The sequence below is a fragment of the Rhipicephalus sanguineus genome, chromosome 1, assembly GCF_013339695.2.
Source record: "Rhipicephalus sanguineus isolate Rsan-2018 chromosome 1, BIME_Rsan_1.4, whole genome shotgun sequence".
Classification (NCBI taxonomy): Eukaryota; Metazoa; Arthropoda; class Arachnida; order Ixodida; family Ixodidae; genus Rhipicephalus; species Rhipicephalus sanguineus.
The window spans coordinates 172,141,806-172,162,871 of NC_051176.1; the positions used below are offsets into that span (position 1 = coordinate 172,141,806).

The following is a 21,066-nucleotide window of genomic DNA, read 5'->3' on the forward strand; positions in this document are numbered from 1 at the left end:
GACCGTTGTTAGTTCGTGGTCGTCCTGTGTGTGTTCTTTTCGCCAGTCCTTTGCGCTCGAGCGGCGCGTTGCAAGCACTGAGCTGCTTGCCGTTCTTCGTGTGACATTCTAATTTGTTGCTATCGCATTCCTTGCTTCGCCGTTGCGGCGAAACTGTGACTTTTTATTTTCCTAATAAGTATGTTCGTTAGTTACACGGGGACGACTGGTCTAAAGCATTGTATTCGTGGTCACCATGTGTTGAAACATAACCGTGAAACAAAAGCTATATTTCAGAATCGGCGTCCAGATTTTAGTCATCTTGGAAATCGGTATCGACATGTTGTTGGGATCCTGGTACCAAATCTCCTTGAGAAATGACCCGCATATGAGATATGGGAAATGTTTTCTCAAAAACTTCTTTCAAATGGCAACGTTTGCTGACACTTTGTACCCCCCCCCCCCCTCGCTTTTACCTTCTTCACTGCCCCGGCCCTTGCGGGACTGAATTACGTGAACGCGGCCCGCTGGCTGAGGTGAGCTCGAGACCTCTGTGTTAGGCGAATGCATAAGGGACGCTGCGAGTTTGTATTCCATTAATATAACAACTACATTCTGGGGTCTTTATTCCCTCCCCTGCAGTGTAGCACGTATAGAAATGTAAGCAAGCGTAAACACTATGTTTTTCAATGAAGAGCTCCGTTTGCTCGATCTACCGCGTGGTGTACATTATAGTTCTCCTTGAAATTTACTGTAGTGCTTCAACGCTGTATCTATCTATGCATATTTTATTTCAGAATACCTTATAGGCCCCATTCGGAGCATTGTTTAAGGGGGACATCGAAGAAAGAACGAATGCTGTGTTAATACTACGCTTTTCAAGCGTCAACAGGGCTCGCCTAGATAATCCGATCTGCGCACACAAACGTACCACGCGGCAGGCCTTAGGGCTGGGGGTTCGCCCCCCCCCCCCCCCGAAATTGTGATGAAGGGGGTGTTTTACCGAAAATAAATAGTGAAAATAGGTGTTTTTCTAAAATAGTCAAGGCCTTCAGCAAGTGACCCCCGCCCCCATCCCGAAAAAAAATTCCTGGCTACGGGCCTGCGACGCGTTGTCAACGGTAACGGTAGAAGACGCTATGCGAAGCGTTCTCCTTACTACACCTCAAGGTTCGCACTGTGAGTGGATAATCTGCGGGAGTGGCATAATAATTGCGTGACACAAGAATCAATGCACCTGCTAGCTTCGGTGGTGGGCTGCTTGCGCTGATGACCGAGAGTGTTTCAGCGCTTTTCCCCCTCGTCGTAGCAGCCCGTTCTTTAATCGATGACCGTTCTATACCACTATATGTGAAATACAGCCTTTGTTCTTTATCTTAACTGTACCGGTCACTTCATATCGCACAACACTTTTGTCTCCTTCGAGGCAAAAATATCGTAGGACGACGTGAAGCGAAGGAGTTGATCTCTGCTCTCTTTTATTAACACGTGAACACTCTTTAAGTGGGTCTATAGAGAAAGGAGTGTGTGGATGTTCGTGTGACAGCGTAACAAGCAACAGACGGTGCAGAAGGAAAGTAGGCCGCTGCAGTTTCCGCAAGACCGGCGTCCTGTCCTTTACTGGCACACTGTCAGCACTGGTTAGCACTGGTCAATGTTCGCTGAGCTTCGCCGAATGTCAGCTAATGTCAGTTAGCTTTGGCCAGTGTTGTAGGCATTACCGAATAAAGGTAAACACGTTCCACGCTACGCAAAAAAAAGAAAAAAAAGGGGGAACGCGTTACTGCCTACGTTACTACAGACAAGAAAAAGGAAAAAAAAAAGAAGGAAAAAGTAACGCACATTACATCTGCCATTACTCCATGGTCAGAATTTTTTTAGTGTGTCTTCGCTGCAGGAACCTTAAAGGGCCCTTCACCACCCGGAGTTCAAAAACGAGAGAGTGGTTTCTTTCTCGCCTTCACTACCCTTCCTTCAGGTGGTATCTCCTCCTCGCCACTTATTTCCTAAAAGCACTTGTACAATACCAGCACTAAGCGTGGAGCCTATCAGGATTTCGCGCTTGTCGGCTACACGCTGTTATCTACGCTTGCGCAGTCGCAAAACACACAAAATGAAGTGAATTAAATCCATTGATCGCGCACGATAGTCATGCGAGACAAGGAATAACAGGTGGGCGGCACTGCATGGCAAAGGAGTGTAGAACACAATTCACGACTAATATTTCGCGTATATGGACCAAAATCGAGAGTAGGTACCGTAACGACGTCCCGTGAATTACTCTGTTCTTGCGTCACGGAGTGCGCCAGAAAGACGAGAAACGCCATGAGAGAATAACGCGCTCGTTTTTTTTTTGTATTTGCAGAAACTGGTTAGGGGCCCTCTAAGAATTTTATGAGGCTCATACCTATATTTGACAAACTTCTAGCCCAAGTGATTTCAGAGCACTGTCTTGAAAAGCGCGTAGTACACGCTGATAAATACAAGGGCATTGCACTCGAGGACAACGGCTGCACTCGTGCAATGACGAACATATGCCCTCACCCCGAATGTTTTCGCACGTCGGGATGACGGGCAGAAGTGTTGTGCAGTGTCGCGACACGGCGGTCAAAACAAACCAGCTGCTCTGTCATTTTCAGCTACTCAGCAAACCGAAACGCTTAAAAGAGAAAATTAAATATAACTTCAAGGCCTCAGTGTCGCGCAGAAATAGCGAACTTCATGGCGCAAACAGGCCTGAATTTGTTCGCGGGTGTAGGTGTGTACACTCATTCCATCTGCCGAACGCAAGATATGCTATGTGACATCTCTGGCCGACCGCGCCGCATCTGACGAACGACGGCTAAAATGCCGCGCGTGCCCCGAAGCAGTCGGCTTGATTGGCAGGACTTGGCGCCAGCAGTTTGTGTTACGCACGAACGAGTGATGTGGAGATGTGCTATTCGAAGCAGCGTACTGCTCGAGGAAAGTGCCGCCCCGAAAGACAAACGAGTAGGATAGCCTTCCTTGCTCGAGTGACTTCATGACGCCATTATCCCCGTGTATTCTATTGCCCCTCTCCCCCCATCTGTTTTCCCATGGTCATACCCGTACTACGTATACACGTGAAGCAGGCGGAAGGCTCAGCCAAACTCAGGCATGGACTCGCTCTTTAAGCGAAACGAGCGGCGGACATCGGCTGCAATCTCCTAACCACTCGAAACCACTCATGCGTCGGACGCGACGTTCTGCACCAGCGCAAGCTAACTATGCACAACTATGCGTCGTTTCTCACTTCCCCCTCGCACAAAAGTTCGGTATGCATGGTGAAGCCTTAAGACCATCCTTTACTCCTTCTTTCGCAGCATAAAGGAAATTCTACCGCGTTAGCTCCCTATTGTTTTCTGGAGCCGTCGAGGAAGCTGCATGTTCCATCGCGCCTCTCTCGCCGTGACGTAACTTTACTGTGCCGCCTGCGGTTAGGAGTGGCTTTCACGAAAGCACACTCCATTCACATAGGAATGGCAGACACCTCCAGATGCGACTCATGCAACAGCGACGAGACGATGGAAAATCTACTATGTTTTTGTGATCGCTTTGTGAACGATCGCAACGGTCTTCGCGCGGCGATGGAGAAACTATAGACTGCAACAGACCGTTTTCGGAAGATCCTTGGATCGTGGCCCTACGCGTCGCAGGCTCGCAAAGTGATGCGGGGCTTCACGCTATTCTTAAAATCAACGGGGTTAAACGATCGCTTGTAGGCGTGCAATGGACAGCCGCACATGTACCCTGACCGCACTTTATTGACTCTTCTTCCTTTCCTTCAATCCCTTCATCCCTTCCCCCCAGTGCAGGGTAGCGAGCCGGACGCGCGTCTGGTTGACCTCCCTGCCTTTCACTCCTTCTCCTCCTCCTCCTCTGGCGTATCATTTGTCGGTAAACTTGTGACAACTATTGCAACACACAAACACATAGTTCATTAATGCTGCTTACAGAGGGTACCACGGCGTAATGTATAGGGGCGCAGAGAGGAACTTTCTGCATTAAATGAAGGACAAAGGAGGACATCCGAGACATGTGTCTTCCTTTTTGCTCGCGCCATATGGGGTCCTTATGGTCTTTATTGAATCGGCATACTAGAGGCCACCAAAAACCGGGCCACTCAATTTATTTCACAGAATTGCAGCTTTCTATCAAGAATAACTCAAGTTACACTGGATCTGGCGTCTTTAAGCTTCCGTCGTGACGCTGCCCTATTGTAATTATGTCTCAAATTTGTTTACTCTAATTAGGCCGTCTTCTGTTCATGTTAAATCGAAAAATCAGCCGGTCACCCCAACATCATCAGCCTCGGTCGAATTTAAGGAAATAAGAGTTGTATTTAACTCATCGGCAATGCCTCGAGCTATCTGATTGTGGAATGACCTTCCAGATTATATGTAGTGGCTGAGAATATTGCCACTAAATCTCGTGATCACGTTAAAAACTACTTTTCAACGATAAGAAAAAAAATTATTTTTTTCTTTTTTGTATTGCTTGTCGGCATTGGTGGGCTGTGTGATCCTTTTCGCTGCTGACCTGTGTGTTTTGCGAGCGTACCTTCCGATTGTATAATTAACGCCGTGTTTTTCTCTCCTGCTATCTATCTCACTCTCTCCGCTTTCTTTCTTTCTTGATTATGTGTGTGTTAACGACACGCTTGTTAATTTACAGTATTGAAGGTATATTCATAGTACACTCATAGCACTAATGTTTTACTGAGGTTTTTTAAATAGTATTAATGCATATACTTTTAAGCTGTTGCTCTTGCGTTCATTATTCCCCAGTTTTTACAGGACCTATTGTTTGCAGTGGTGTTTTAACTCGCCTATACTATGTTTATTTTTCATATAGCCCTTACCGTATACCCCACGTGGGCTCTGTAAGGTGTTTACGAAATAAACACATCCACTAGCAAAGACTGAGGAGAAAGAAACTGGAGACATCATTGACACCGCTTCTCTTCTTTTCACAACGCGCTCGTCATCGTCAAGATTGGAAGGCGCCAACACATCTAGCGTTTCATTGCGAAGGTCGCTTGAAGTAGATGCCATATTCTTATATAAACAGCTCTTGTTACACCGAGAGCTCATAAAGAACGAGATATGCGTAACAATTTTTGCAAATCTCCCCAGCCATAGATGTTGATTGTTCAATCTCCGCCATGGCTTAAAGGCTCTGGTACCCCGCTAAATGCAGTTAGTGACGCGCACTTAATATTTAGCGACACTTGGGGTGCGCATGTTCGTCTCACTGTCTCTCACAGCAGCAAAACCTTGCTTTATAGAATACTGCTGCCAGTCGGTCTGTGTACTCCTCGTGTGCCGCGCTTATGGCAATACACAATTAATTTTTTTCACTATACTTTGCAGGCATAGTACACGCCGCCGTAACTCCAGTCGCATTGCGTTCCACTATCCAAACCCTCGTGTTAAAAGGCCAGTAAACAGGCTCCGACTTTTTTTTTTAAACCTCCCAAACAAGCTCACTCATTCGTATAAAAGGCCGCGGCGGTCACATTCGCATAATATCGCAGTCATGCGCGCTGCGCAGACGCTCCATTTCGAAAAACAATTTCTCCAGCGCCTCTCCAGTCCTCTGCTCCCGCCGTAATGTTGCCCATCGGCAGCGTTACGTATCGCCGAGATCGTCGATTGCGCCTTGCCCCGCCACGGTGGTCTAGTGGTTATGGCACTCGACTGCTGACCCGAAGGTCGCGGGATCGAATCCCGGCCGCGGCGGCTGCATTTTCGATGGAGGCGAAAATGTTCGAGGCCCGTGTACTTAGATTTAGGTGCACGTTAAAGAACCCCAGGTGGTCGAAATTTCCGGAGCCCTCCACTACGGCGTCTCTCATAATCATATGGTGGTTTTGGGACGTTAAACCCCAGATATTATTATTATCGATTGCGCCTTAGCTCTGCGGTGACGCGGTTTTGGCCGCGCAGTTGTCGCGCGAGTCGCGTATTTGTTTACCTCGTTAGGGGTGCCTAGCACCACTTCCTCACAGTGCCGCCTGTAGGTAAGTGACACGAGCGACATGTGGAGGAAGCCTTGCTCATTGGTTGCGCGCCGATGACGTAATCACTGACGACGTGTTACGTTGCCGATGTGGTCACGTAGTCGGGAGAGGTTCCTTGCAGTACGTTCCACATGGGTCTCCTTTGCGCATGCGTGGCCACACCTGGCAACCATGGGCAGCGCGCGCTGGCACCTAAAGTCCCTAGCTTTTTCCCCGTTCTTTTGACTTTACTGGCGCCCTCCTCACGCAAACGTCTGGCCTGGCCTCGGAACATATGGGCTAGCAGACGCCGCACGCCGACGGCTATGAGGACCCAACTAAAAATGTCGCTCTACAACAGCCGAAATCAAGCTTAGAAGAATAGAAAAAAAGGACGAAGGCTCCCATGCGGGCACATTTGAAAGAAGTATTGGGCGTGCAGCTGCTACGATGGGCGATTACAAGCCTTTCAGTCATGCATGTGTACAATTGTAAACATCAACTTCGGAGTCGCATCACGCACCGCGTGCTTCTTCAAATGGCCTGAAACTTAGTGTGCACATTCGTGCAGGCTTCCTGAGTAGACAACTAGCGGTTATTTAACTTCATTATGCTGCCTATTGCTGCAGATGATCACTTTGCTAGAGGCACTATCATGTTCGACGATCGATCGACGGGCGACGTTCCAGGACCAACGTCAAGAGTATTTTTTTCTTCGCTCGAAAAGCATACAAACAAAAAACAAACTGTGCATGTATTTTGGGCCTAATAGTTGATTCATTTTATGCAAGGATTGAAGCTGAAAGATTGCAAAATAATTAAATATTTAATTACACGCTAATTAACATTAATTACTGAAACTCACAGAGAACAATATATTCCTTCATTTTATTTCTTGGAATGTAGTACTGAGTGCCTTGGAATCATGCCATGGATATTTGATGCATTTGCAGAGAGTGCATCATAATTCGTGCCTGAAAGGGATATGCGCTGCACGCAAGCATCCGCAGCGGCCCGCGACCCATGCATCTAGCTTCATGAAAATATTAAGGGTCTGTGCTTGTGCTACTCCATTCCGTACGATATAGATGTTACTTCAGTACATTTTGAAGGTGAAAACTTCAGCGCTAATAGGACGGAACACGCGCATTTCGCCAGGGCTCGTCTCATCTCTTTGTAATTCGTCCTCGTTTGTGCTGGAGTTCTGACCTGCGAAGTTATGCAGCAACTAGGCCTATTAACGTGAGCGTTCGAACGGATTGGTAATTCATCTAGAACATCATCTTGATGGCTTTCACCTTCCAGTCGTCTCAGGCAAATGCACAAGGGACCCTGAGTTTTTATTGTACTTCAGTACAGGCCATTTCATTGGGGCATCTTAGCACCTCCGTACGGTAAACGCCATAAGTACGGCAATATCTACCGCACGCAAATGTCAGTCGCTACTAACAAGTCCCGCAGGTGCCTTACATCTTCTTCAGGTGCTGTCGCCACTGCAGGCTCCACAGTGCCCCGCGCCGCAGCCTGAATCTGCTCTCAACAAGTGCTGAGCGTAGTCGCAGCGGCCAAGCGGCACTACCACTACGCTCAGTATATTCTAGGTACCGTGCTACCGCACTACCACACGCCCGACATGCCTGTGCTCGGCCGCGACAGAGAACATCTGGCCGCGCTCGCAAGGCGCGTGTCTCCGTTGCTAGGCGACGGCCACGCATGCGCAAAGGAAATCCATGTGGAACGTACTGCGAATAACCTCTCCCCACGTAGTCGGTATGGTCGCGTAGCCATGACGACGAGCTACGCCCAGGACCGTAACCAGGGGGGGGGGGCAGCCCCCCTCCTGGCTACGGGCCTGGGCGTAACTCGATAAAACATTGTGTTTTATCGAAAATAAATCATGAAAATAGGCGTTTTTCTCAAAAAGACAAGGGTTTCTGCAAGTGCCCCCCCCACCGAAAAACGTTCCTGGCTACGGGCCTGGCTGCGCCTACCCATCTGCACGACGGAGAAGGGTGGCGTGGCCGAATGAGAAACCCAAACCAGCTCAAATGGTTGTTTTATCTTCTATAGCTTCATTAGTACACCACTCATTCGAACAATCCTTGAGGCAGCATGTTTAGATTGTACAAGTGCGCAGTTATGTCTTCGTCACAAATTTTGGACCGCGGGGTTGTTTATTGCCCCGCTGCAGTTCAGTCAGTTCAGTGTCGTTTAGCGAAGCCTGGCTGAATGTTGCACATTTACGATGCCGTCTAATTCAGCTGTTTCAGAATGCCTTTAGCATCTTCGCACTTTGTCGAAGCGAAACGCTGCACAATTTGGTGTAGTTAATGCATAACAAGGGCTATTTATAAGCAAAAGCAAAACTCGCCATTAAAGGACCGAGGACTGGCCAGAACGTGTTATTAGATTCTTGTAGAAATGAAAAGACCGTGAATTATCGTGACAGGTTCAAGCATGTTGTTCGCGATTTGACTTGGATTTATACTATAAAAATGCGTTTGAAAATCACACACACACACACACACACACACACACACACACACACACACACACACACACACACACACACACACACACACACACACACACACGCGCGCGCGCGCGCGCGCACGCACACACGCACACACGCACACACGCACGCAGGCGCGCGCGCACACACACATACACACACACACACACACAAACACACACACACACAAAACGGTACGACGCACATCCTATAGCGTAAGAGCCTTGATATTGCACTATGGAGTCGTTCCGTTCACTGTACCTAGTGTGATGCTTTTATGCACACCATAATTAGGGCTCAAAATTAGAGTACGTATATTATTATCCATCTCCGCTCTATTCTATGCATATCAAGAAGTAAAAGGAGTTGACGATGAGAAGCTGCGCTGTCTTCGCGGCTATAGTGGAACCATGTCTAGCTGCGGTTCTTGAGCGCGACATACATGCATGCGCAGCTAACCGCAGCGCATGAACACGAAGCACAGTCGCACTCAGCTACCACTCTTTGCAGCATGTGTGGCGAGCAGATGGAAAAATTCTGACAAAAAATGTTTCACGACGTTTTACGCGATACCACTCCATGATTAGACACTGCAGTCGGTAAGCTTTCTGTTGCGCTAAAGACCACAAAAAGAGGTTTCCAGTCCCTTTAAAGTTCTTACAATCGCGCGATGAATTCGTCGCTCGTCAACAACGATTCTCTGAAACGCCTCGAAGAGCGCTGCATATGTGTACTTCTTTTCGTTTTCTTTGTCCCGTCTGTTTTTCACGCATATAGGCCCGCCCACATGCTCCAGTGTTTCTTAAACGCGTTACTGGGTCATGATTATCTAACTGTCCGGTTTGGCGGACGACCATCGTAGCACCTTGAGGCAGCGGAAGTTACGAATACTTGTCATATTCTTTTCCAGTCATCCATACATCTAGTGGCGCATTGTGAGAGGCCTATCTAGCTATTGACCCAAATATGGCTTTCCCGTCCATGAGACATTCGCTAGACGAATAGGAGAGACATTTGTCGCTTTTGAAAAGGGGAACTTATCAGTTACGTAAGATTGTTTCAAGCCATCTCGTATCTCGGGAAAAGCAAAAAATAAAAAGAAACTAAAGAAAAAAAGATAGAGAAGTAACCAACTTCTCAGCAATTGCAAATCTCAGTTCCTTTGAACTATTGGCCTCGAGATCTTGGAGTGGCGCCCTCTTGCGTGTGACGTCAGAACGGGGACTCCGCTCTCAACCACGCTGCAGCAGCCGCTGCTCCTGTATGCGGATCGTCTGCTTCAGGCGGGAACTTTGTCGAACGAACAGCCTCGCGACGGTCAACTAACGCCTGCAACGAATGTTTTCGAATGTAATCTTGAACGTGTTTTGGTTGCGGCCCAATCGACAGAGCCAAGAAATCACCCAGATGGCCGACGAGTGCGTCGATACCACCGACCGCATTGCTGGTAAGAAAGTGAAACTATGTGTGAGTGTTCTCGCTAGTGATGCAGAACTATCGGTAAATTGACTATCGATAGTATCGATAGTTGTTTTGAAACTATCGATAGTGTAAACAAACTATCGATAGCACTACTATCGACAAACTATCGATAGTGCAATCAGTGGTACCATCGTTAATATTACTAGCGATATTACTGCCACGCGTGTTTATTGCTTTGTTTTGATGTATTCGGGTTTCAACCACAAAGACTGTTAACGTTTGAAGCAGATCGCGCCGTAATGTTTGAGAAGCTTCACGGTTGTTTGAGATTATTCTGTTAAGATTACGCATCGGATATGAATAGTAAGGTTTATTCGAGAGCTTACGCGAGCACCAGCGACAATGCTGGAACTGCTCCATGAATGATGTATAAAAGACGACGCGTTCCACCGATGATCAGATTACTCGACGGCCGACGACTGTTCTGGCCGCTATCTGTGCGCAGCGTGTATCGCTTGTATTTTGAGTATTGATTTTCTGGGTGCAAGTTGGCCCACATAAAGAGCTCCGTATTTCTCAGTCTCGCTGCAGCATTCTTCACCGTCACAACCACGTGACCATACTATCGATAGTGGTGTGAATAATAATGCTGTTGCTGGCCGGCCATATTGCCAAAATATTTGCGATAGCCTGCTATCAGATTCGCGTAATTTAAAAGCAAGCTTTCGGGAAAGAAATATATTATTTCCGCAGTGAAAATGGCGGAATATGTCCATCAATAAATTCACATCTAAAAGCAACCAGTTACACCTTACAATTAACAAACCCAGGCCATATATACTTTTTTTTAATTTTGATATCATAAAATGTAAATTTGAAGTCACGCAGTTCCACCACGTGTAACGCCTTCTTTTCCACGACAGCTGAACAGTTTGACTTCACGTGTGAGCAAAGCCCTCTGGCGAAGAACATGTCAACTCCCTTGCCCTTCATTCTGCTCCGCTCCTCCGACTACACTACGTACCGCCCGCGCGGGGAAACATGTTTATTCTGCAATGAGTTCATGCTGTTGATTTTACACTATCGATAGTACCATCGAATTTTTTACTATCGATAGCACTATCGATAGTATCTTTTACCATCGATAGTTCGATAGTGACTCAGCTATCGATAGTATCGATAGTACCATCGATAGTTCTGCATCACTAGTTCTCGCTCGTTATCTTGTTTCCGCCGTACGATACTAATTAGTTTGGGTGTTTATTTCAATATTTCAGTAAGCGTGCCGTTCTCCAGCATCTACAAGTATGTAGACAAAGCTTGTGGAAGGTCGCGGTGACTCATCGAGGGCGAGGCGGTGTACGACGCAGGCCACGTTGTTGAATGCGCTGTCGAGGCCGTCAACGGAGATCGCATTACCGTCGCAGCTCTCGTCCTGCAAACAAGTGCGCAAGTGCCACCTTGTTGCACACACCCCTGACGATGCCCATGATCGCAGTTTGTCCCGTAATGTTGGTTCAGTGAGAACGATATTGCGTCGTAGTTCATATTAAAACCGCACATGGCCGTCTCATGAGTATTAGAATATAACAAATGGTTAATCGCTGATTATACCACGCACAGGGCCATAGAGATTAAAGTGGCAAAGGCAAGGTGGGTCGAGTTTCACGCCATGCAGCATAACGAAAAGCTTAAAGAGCTCCGCTTTTAAAAAAGTGTCTGTACTGCCTCAGGTGAAAACTTTTAGAGAATGTGCACTAAACAGCGGCGACAGGTTTCGCTTATGAATTTATGATCAGCAGTCCGCCAGGCACGCGCTTGCCTTCATAAGTAAAATACGTATGTACACCATCCAAATGCAGCCATAGTCTCAGGTATCCTGCGCCGCTCAGTTGAGCTCACGAGGCGCGCTTTCCTGCGAGGTGATTCGGAGGCCACGTCGTCGGCTCCTTGTCTAGGGGCCTTCGCGGCAGGTTGTGGGACGGCACCGCACCTGGTGTAAGTCGCCTATGCTTACAGCCTGCGTGCAATAAACGGCTTAAAGGGATCATGAACCACTTTTCCAAGTAATGATCTAATGACCTCAGTATCGGAGTTTACTGCCTCCTGAATCGATTGCCGCAAAAATTTCTCGAATCCGTCCAGAATGAGCGGAGTTACGGGGGTTTGGCGCACGCTCTCAGCGCTTTCTCTCTTTTCTCGTGCCGACGAGCGCACTGGAAGCTACATAGGGAGGGATGGCACGGGAGAAAGAAGTTACGTCAGCGCGCGTCATGAAACGCGATCGCTCTCCCGCTGTGATTCGCGTGCGCGAGTGCGGCTACCCTGTACTGAGGAGTGCGGCGCCGGCAAGTGGCGGCACCCCATGGCAAGAAGCGCATCTGATCCGAACGTCGCTCTCGATTTACGTCGGCTATCGGCCAATAAGCATGCTATGTCTCTTGCGACGGAAACTGGCAGATCCGCGACGTCAACGTGCAGACGCCCCGCCCCGCCCACGGACGAGAGTGAGAACCGGCCTCTGTTTGAAAAGAGGGTACCTGGGGAAACGGCAACTTCGCGCTCCGCTTGTGGCCTTTACGCGGCGCGCACGACTGTAATATTTGGCAGAGCAGTTCATAGCCGTGTCAACTTTCCACAGGATGTGTTTTTTCAACAAGCCCAAGCGGTGCTTCATGACCCTTTTAAGCATTGGCGAGGCGCTTAAACACGGTCACAAGCTTACCTAAGAGTGACGCGTACAGTGGGTAGCAGTAAAGTGGCTTTAGGTAGCAGAAGTTACTGTCCGCGAAGTGCTTGCTGCACACGGTCGATGAAGGCGTGGGGCGCTTTCCCATTCTCAACTTGACTATCCACTTCTTAAGCTTCGGGTCCTTAGGATAGTTGTGAAAGCTTTTTTCACGAGCGGACGATGTACACTGAGGCACAGAGCAGTACTTCACCATTGCGCAGCACTCGCCGCGGAGACAAGCGGCCGCAGTTCTAAGAAACAAAGAGCTGTGGTTCTAAATGAACGTTAAAAGCAGACCCACGGTTGTTCGAACAGCATCAGTAGCCACCATACGCAAGATAACCAATTGAACTGCTTTTTTGTTGAGATTTACCACAACGGTGGTTTCAACACGGCGCTGGGCCTACGTAGCAGACGAAAGCGCGCATCCCCGCTCTGACGTCATACAGACGCCGTTCGCAGCGCCGCCATCGGTCGCACACCAGGCCAATAGCTTAAACTGAGCGATTATGAGCGCTTCTTGTTTACTAGATCACGAGAAAAGATTAGGGTAAGCTTATTTACCATTTGTCCTACGCGTGCGGAAGCAGGCAGAATTTTTTTTTTTTTGGGGGGGGGGGGGGGGGGGGAGGGTGGCACCTCCTTGATTTGTAGTGGGGGCCGGGCAGGCAGATGTGGTCAAGTGTCATTTTGGGCTCTGTATGCCACAGCAAAAAAAAAAAAAAAAATTCGGGGAAGGGGGGCACGGGCCCGGTGTGCCCCCCCCCCCCTTCTGGCTACGCCACTGATTGATAGAGTATCAGCTGTCAAACGGTGGTGAAGACGTCAAACTGCCGTGTTAACTTTTATCTTCAAATTTCTCAAATTGTATTAATCTTTCCAGAATATTTAAAACCTGAATAAAAAAATTTAAAAAAAGAAGGCCATTACAGAGCTTGACATGCGATAACATTCATATCGTTTAAATAGTTGCCTGCTGTGGCTGCAGGTGAATTCTTGAATAGTAAAGTAGGAGTATGTCATTTGTGTTAGGTGACCTCTATATAGCATCAGCGCGATGTGGACACAGTGCTTTGTTCTTGCCGATGCCTTGCATGTGATGTGATGCTACAGCCGCTTTATATTTCCGCACTTATTCGCGGAGATGCAGCAAAGTTAAACTCCGTGAGCAACAGCGGCAGACCGTGATTCACCAACTTGTTAAAGCAACAGCCGTAGCTTAGGTGACAGAAGGACTACGCGCTTTGAGCCGTGACGTCACGCACGATGGCCAAGAGCTCTTCGCTTAGCGCGCGGTACGTCATATGCTTCTCTTTTTCAAGAGGTGATTTCCACTCAGGCATCTGCCTTCACGCAGGGAGGCATAGCTTAACGCATTCTATAAACTTCTGTGGCTATATGAAGTAAGTCGCTTAGTTAACGGGCTGATTGATTAATGGCCTTTTTGTTCCAGGGCAACGCGGTGACTATTACAGGAGCTGTACTGCAGCTGCCTCGTTTAAATATACAAGCATGGCATTTTTTAGCATGGGCACAACGCTCTGAAACGAGCGTCTTTGCTTTATACCCCGTTGGAACACGGTCGCCAAGGCTGAGTACTCAACCTCGTGCTCAGCAGGAAATCGCCCAACTGATTAAGCCAACACGGCGGTATAGGTTGGTTGAAGCGTACACGAACGCGCACGTGGCATCTTCCGTAGCTACGCACACTGACTGATAAACACGTCACTTCCTCGTGCTGCGCTATAACACGGTAGATGACGACTAGCCTGTCCGCCGCTGGGTATGAAACAAAGGAAATAACAAAAGGAACTTGCGCGACTCTCCTTAGTTGGGAATAGGCGCCTAAGCTTTGTGGACGTCGGCGAAAACTCCCAACTCCCCACACATTTCGAGCTCTTAAAGCTAACATCGATTTTCGCCAGCCCATATTTGCCGATTAATCGTCCGAGAGGCCAATCGAATGAGTGAGGTGATAACTCTGGGGAACAGTATTTCGCGGCGTCAGATACAAAACGAGATGCTCTTTGTAATTACTGCAAAACACCGTGCGTAAGATAATTATTCGTAGAATCGCAGTCGCACGAAGTTGGAAGTAGAGTACCAATATCCAATGTTGCTCTTTATTGCCCTTCCTTGCTCTTCACCAATGATGGCGACTAATGAAAAAATTAATTGAAGACCTAAACCGAGAAAGTATTAAGGTAGGATCGAAAATAAATGTGCAGAAAACAAATATAATATTTAATAGCCTGGTAAAAGAACAAGAGTTCACGATTACCAACGAGGCCATATAATATGCGCAAGAGTATGCCTATCTGGGTCATTTACTAACGCACACTCTTAAAAAAAATGGAGTGACCCTCTCTCCTTTAAGGGAGAAACGGCGATGTCCCCAATGTTCGTCTTCAAATGGAGAAACCGTTCCTCCCTTTTCAATGGAGAAACCGTCAAAATCAAGATGGCTGACGCCAAGCCAGTGAAGCGAGCAATAGATTTAGGCCTAGCGAGCGCATCGATTCTCGACTGATAAAGAGTATGCGGCACTGGCAGTCACAAAAAAAGGTCCCGCTGAGCTTAATATCGAACGCTATGACAATAAAATCAAGCAGACAAACCTGTAGTGATGAAAACCTCGCGAAACGGAACGACGGAACTCGTACGTTTCGCTCGGCCAGCGAAACGGCGTTCACTTTAAAAGAGACGGATACTGCAAAGGGGCTCTCACCCGGAGAGTGTACGTTAGGCTTGCTGTCTTTATTTGTCGAAGCGTCACACGGTGTAGCGACGTTATCCACGCGTTTGTGCCTCCAAAATCTACATTCGCTATCATCAAGACAGTCCCGGCGCAGCAGAGCATAGTTTCGATAGATAGATGTTCAACTTCATATAAGTAGGTGGAGCTGTGAGAGCGCCGCGGCCGCGAAGTGGGTGGTAGCTGGCGCCATCTAGAGGGTTTAAACAATACAAAAAAAAGTTGTTTCTGACTGAGGCGGCGTACGTTTATAGTGGCCATAGTACGTTGATACTGCACACAGCATTTCGGGGAGGTAGGCGGTAGGCCCATTCATGGATTACTCAAGGACACCGGAAAATTGATACGCACACGTTCGCTAGGCAGACACATAGTACACACATTAAATTCAATACATACACGATTCATTCACATGTATAAAACCTACAACACAAACAATTCACTACAGACGCATACGTACAGACGTTTACACATACCCCTCTAAGAAGCGCTGGCCCTTATATAGTCACTGAATTACAGTGGACCGTGGTGGCACAAAGATGCGTCATTTTCCTTCAACTCTTTACGATTTCATGGCTGCGTAACAATATACGCCGACATTATTAAATAGTAGCTATGGCTTAGGCAAGCGCACCAGTTAATCTAAAGCCGCATGATAAGGAAGAATATAATTACAGAGAGTTGATTAAGTTAATGCGAAAACGACCATATTGAGAACCGTTCATACCATTCCGGCGACATTTTGAAGTAGCGCCATCTTCCGACAGCGGCCACAGATGAAATTTCTCTCTCTGATTTCTTTATTTTCAATAGTTACTGTGTGAGGGCGCAACATCGGCAACATAGTTCAGATTCCGTCGCTTTCGTCGCGTCGACTTTGTTGAGTGGTTTGGCTGGTTTGGCGTTAACATCTGTTCACATTCTGTTCATGCGTTGACCACAAGTATGACGATGGGCCATGGATTCTTTCAACTGCTAGCCCTTCAGTGACAATGCTTCTGATGCGGTACGGCCGTCTTATTTGTGTATACGTACGTTACAACGCGGGTCGTGCGAAGAAACAAGGCAAGATGGCCTCGCACCGGACGGTGGTCTTTCGAGAGCGATGTCAGTGGCTCTTGGCGTCGCGGCAGCTCGGTTACTTGAGTAGAGAAACTGGCGCTACACCGCGCGAATTATGGAAAAGAACGCTACCCACACTACATGTTCTGTAATATTTCAGTACGCTGTACCTACATGCTGCTCTGCTACTGTTACGTCACGGTATTCGCCTGGCGTGTGAAATTGTGGTCATTGTGCGACAACTGTGTAGTTGTCGTTGTGGCGGTGGTTTGTCTTGCGTTAGATTTGGAATACTCTTTTCACAAAGGTAAGTGAGAGTGTTAGTGATTACCTACTGTGCACAGCTGTCATTAGAAGCGCATTTTGTGTTGAGTTTCGCACGCCAAAGCAAAATCCTGAGAACGAGAGATACATACTGCACGCGTGCATAAGTCGGTCCTAATTCTCAGTGATGGCATTCGTATTTCAAAACGCATGTGATTGAGAATTTTGGCTTAATTGACAGAAGTCATTGACTTATTTTTCAGATATGTGCAATTATGGTGCAGGTTAACGTTAAAATGCGGCCACGGCGGCCACATTTCAATGGGGCCGAAAGGCAAAGAGCACCCATGTGCTTATGTTCGGGTGCACGTTAAAGAACCCCAGTTGATCGAAATTAATCCGTAGTCCCACACTACGGCGTGCCTCATAATCATACGGTGGTTTCGACACGTCAAACTCCAAGAATTATATGTTATCGTACTTTCACGCATGCACTGTCCAGTGGTATCACGTTTGCTAAAATGTTGTAAAAATTAACCTTCATGCTTCTTTATATTGCTTGTTGTATTGATAAGTGCTATAAGTGCTGTGTAAAACTAAAAACGCGTGCTCTAGCCAAGTATGTTAACGCCGAAAAAAATTGAATTATTGGTGTACAGTCTAAGGTGTTCATTAAAACAAGACTGTTTTGTGAAGCGGGACTTACTGTATTTATGACAAGCAGATCGTGCGCAAACGTATACAAACAACACGAGACACACAGAAGTATGCGGCGCATCGCGCACACGCCGAGCCTATAAAAAAAAGAAAAAAAAAAACGCCACACACGTTACTCAACACATAGAACAAAAACCATGAACGTCACTCGTGTGTTGCTCGCATCAATCCTAGGTACAAGTAATTGCACGCGACTGGCCGAGATCGGTAGCACTGGATAGTCTGGTCTGAGGCTGCCGAGTGAGCGCGATAGGGCAGCCGCTCTCCGCAGCACGGAATCACGATTTAACTCGGCGTGCGCATGCGCGCGCGCGCAAGTCACGTGGTTGAGGAGAAAAGTTTCTCCCTTGGCGCTTGCCGCAAGAGGGCGCGACGAGTAAATCGTCCGCAAAGGAGAAAGTCGCGGCTCCGAAGGAGGAACGGAGCCCGTTGCTCCATTCTCGCTCCCCTTTTTTTTAGAGTGCAGATACTTACTCATGAAAATTGAATGCACCGAAGCGTGAGTATGCGCTGGACCGGTCACGGCAGACGTACCCAAATCTTGACAGGCAATTTACCGCTGTCCCTAAAGCGGAAAGTGTACAATCATTGCATGTTGCCAGTAGTAACATATGGGGCTCACATTTGGTGGCCAACACGATCGACAGAGAACAAAACGAAGAAGAAGATGGCTTTCACCTTCGAGTCGTCTTAGGCAAATGCATAAGAGACAGTGTGGATACTCTCTGTTATAGGAGCGTAATCTGTTCTGGTCCAGTGAGTAAACCAAGTCAGTTCAACGAACGCCAACTAGCACAGTTCTTGTTCCCCGTAAATGTTAGTTGGAGGGCGAGACATCGGTGAAGGTCATCGTCTCGCTGATGAACAAGCTGCCCTGGCTAACAGAATCTGACGCCACGACTGCTGGGCAATTGCGCAGAATTCAGCTGAGCGGTATAAACAATGTTTAATAAAGTTTAGACCTCCATTTCTTGCCTTCAACTTGCGCGTTGTTACAGCGAGGACGAGTATTGCATGCGCCTAAACCTACACGCAGTACAGGACAAAATGCGTGGGCGCTTTGAAATTGCGAGGTCATGTGTGAATGACCGAAAGACCGCATGTTTCACGGGACGACAGGATCGACTCTATGAGCGAGGCAACGTTTTCTTTTTTTTTTCGATTTAATGCAGATATAAATTCCTCCCTACTTGGGGTCATATTCAGAGTACGCAGACTTCTATTATCCCGGTGGTGTTAGCGAACCCTGATTTTGCTTCGTTTTTCACTTTACCTCATCGGGGTGCTGCTATTCTTTCTCACATGCTGCGTGGTCACGGTGTAGCGTCCCAATTGCTGTTTACTGCTGTGTGTCTCGCGTTGTGGGCTTCCTAAATGAGCTTTGTGTGACAAGTCAGCCTTTGAGTACGAAAAAGTCGCTTGGACTGGCGATCCAAGCCGTAAGAATCGAGATCGCTTACCGTGAAAAACTACGCGAGCGAAACAAAGAAGTCATGCCCAGAAAAGGTCGTCACATATATATGCTTTCGCTGACGTCGTCCCGCCTTTGCTTTTTTTCAAGCGCAAGCATCGAAGCGCGTTCGTAGCGGGCCTCTGACGCACACGCCGTCACTTATCTATCTGCGTTGCTGTACTAGCACACTCGGGGTCGTCAAGCCAGGCTGGAAAGGAGCGACCGCGATGCCATTTCCTCTTCGGTCGTCCGAGAAAACTGCGCTCGAATGCGCGCGCACACTGCGCGTTGAGCGCGTGTTTTCCTTTTCGTTCACTCGTCTGAATGCAGTACAAGACAGCGGTGCAAGCGGGTAAACGAATGCCAAGCCGGAAAATGCGAGCGCTGATACCGCTCCTTGCTAGAGAAAAAATCTCGAGGCAAAATCATGATAAGTCCTAAATTTTGACCGCAATATGTCGGAGCCTAATCTTATTCTTTTTTTTTATACAGTTTCACGTTCCGGTACAGCTATCTGAGAATTTCGGTGTTTCGGTGCCATGAGGTGCGAAGCAAGCTTGTCGCATTGCCTCAAGTGGCGACACCTACATGGAAGACTGAAAGACTTCACGTATGAATCGACACGTGCCTTGGGAAAACGCCAATTTGGTGGCTTAAGGAAGAGAGAGACGCAGACTTTCGCGAAAATATGGAGATGTTAGCGTGGCTGGTCACGTGTCATGATATACATAGGCTACAGCCGCTGTAATGATACCCCTTTAATGGATAATCTAAAGTACGCAATGAATAAATAAATACTTAAGGTGTACACAGCGACCACAGGAACATGCAAACAGGACGCACAGTCACATCGAAGGTATACTGCTATTTACAAAGTCTCGTGAATGCCTGTATATGTGGGATATATTGCAGAAGAATTGACATTTGGGCAAGTTGGAACTGGTTACGCATTGAACTGGTCATGGAAACACCAGCAGCGCTTTCGGGGCATGGAACTCACACATGCTGTCTCCCATGTTTTTTCGCGTAACAAAAGATGCGCTTGAGTGTTGTAGAGAGTGAACGAAAAATGCGCACAGTCCAGTGACTTTTTGATTTCCAACTCGATTACTGCAAATAACAATTATTGTTCCACGACACCTATAGACACATTTAAAAGATATCAATTGATTTTGGACAACACTGTATAGAAAGCCGCTAGGAGATAATACTAGTGTCATCAGAAGTTCTAGGAGCATCTGTATAACATTAACAAGCTATCTCACAAGAGGAGAAACATGGCGTCTGTCGTCCGCAGCGTCATCCCTTTTCGAAGTAGTACAAACAAGACATCGCAAAGTGGCATATTTGCCGAGTTCAATCTGATTCCTGGTTCAATAACTATGCGCCTCTCTTAGAGGAAAATCAAAGCACAGCACCTCTCGATCAACGCACAGCGCCTGCCTGGTCGTGAACTACGGTTCGGCCATGGTGGGTTCAGCGCAGTGGGTGCGGCGCTAGAGATGAGTCCACAGAAAACCGTGGGCGTTTGTCGGCGCCCAATGCAAATAGCATCTGCTCGCTTGCGCAAAACGACCGTGGCATGCTCCAAACGCAAACTTCTGCAGTACGGCGCCGCAGCTCTGCGTAAGCGGAGAGAAAATACTAACAATGCGTGTTGGAACTTGCGCGCCAAATGCATGTCTACGTCCGTTATTTTGCGGTAAGGGGAAATTAGGAACAGACTTCTGTTTTTAGAGTTATGCGCCTTATAACATCAGCGCTGGTACGTTCTTCGGATGGGCAGCCGAGCACCGTAACCACTGTACCACCGCGGCGCTTTGCGACTAGATGTTGATATGCATGTAATTACGGTTCACTTGAACGCCCCGTTCCATATGTTTATGAACACAAACCCAGATAGTTTTAATTACGTCTGCTTCTTTTATGACAGACAGATCTAGTGTGGAAGCTTCGGTTAGCGTGGCTGATGAATGTCTTAGCACAATATATATTGTGCTTCAAGATCTATCTCCAGTGAAGATAGATCTTGAAGTGTCATATTAACCTTTGCACGAATTAACCCACATGGATGACTTGGAAAAAAACAAGGTAGTGTCGTCAGCATAAGAGAGAGAGAGAGAGATACGAAGAGGAAAGACAGGGAGGT

At 47.5% G+C, this 21,066-nt stretch overlaps 1 long non-coding RNA gene across 1 annotated transcript in view; it reads left to right on the top strand.

Moving 5' to 3' along the window:
* LOC125757007 (uncharacterized) overlaps window positions 1–19,692 on the top strand; it is a 42,626-nt gene extending 22,934 nt beyond the window's left edge. Inside the window, exon 3 of the long non-coding RNA XR_007414994.1 lies at window positions 19,410–19,692. This is a non-coding gene — a long non-coding RNA (uncharacterized LOC125757007). The remainder of the gene's footprint in view (window positions 1–19,409) is intronic.
* Window positions 19,693–21,066: the final 1,374 nt, after the last annotated feature.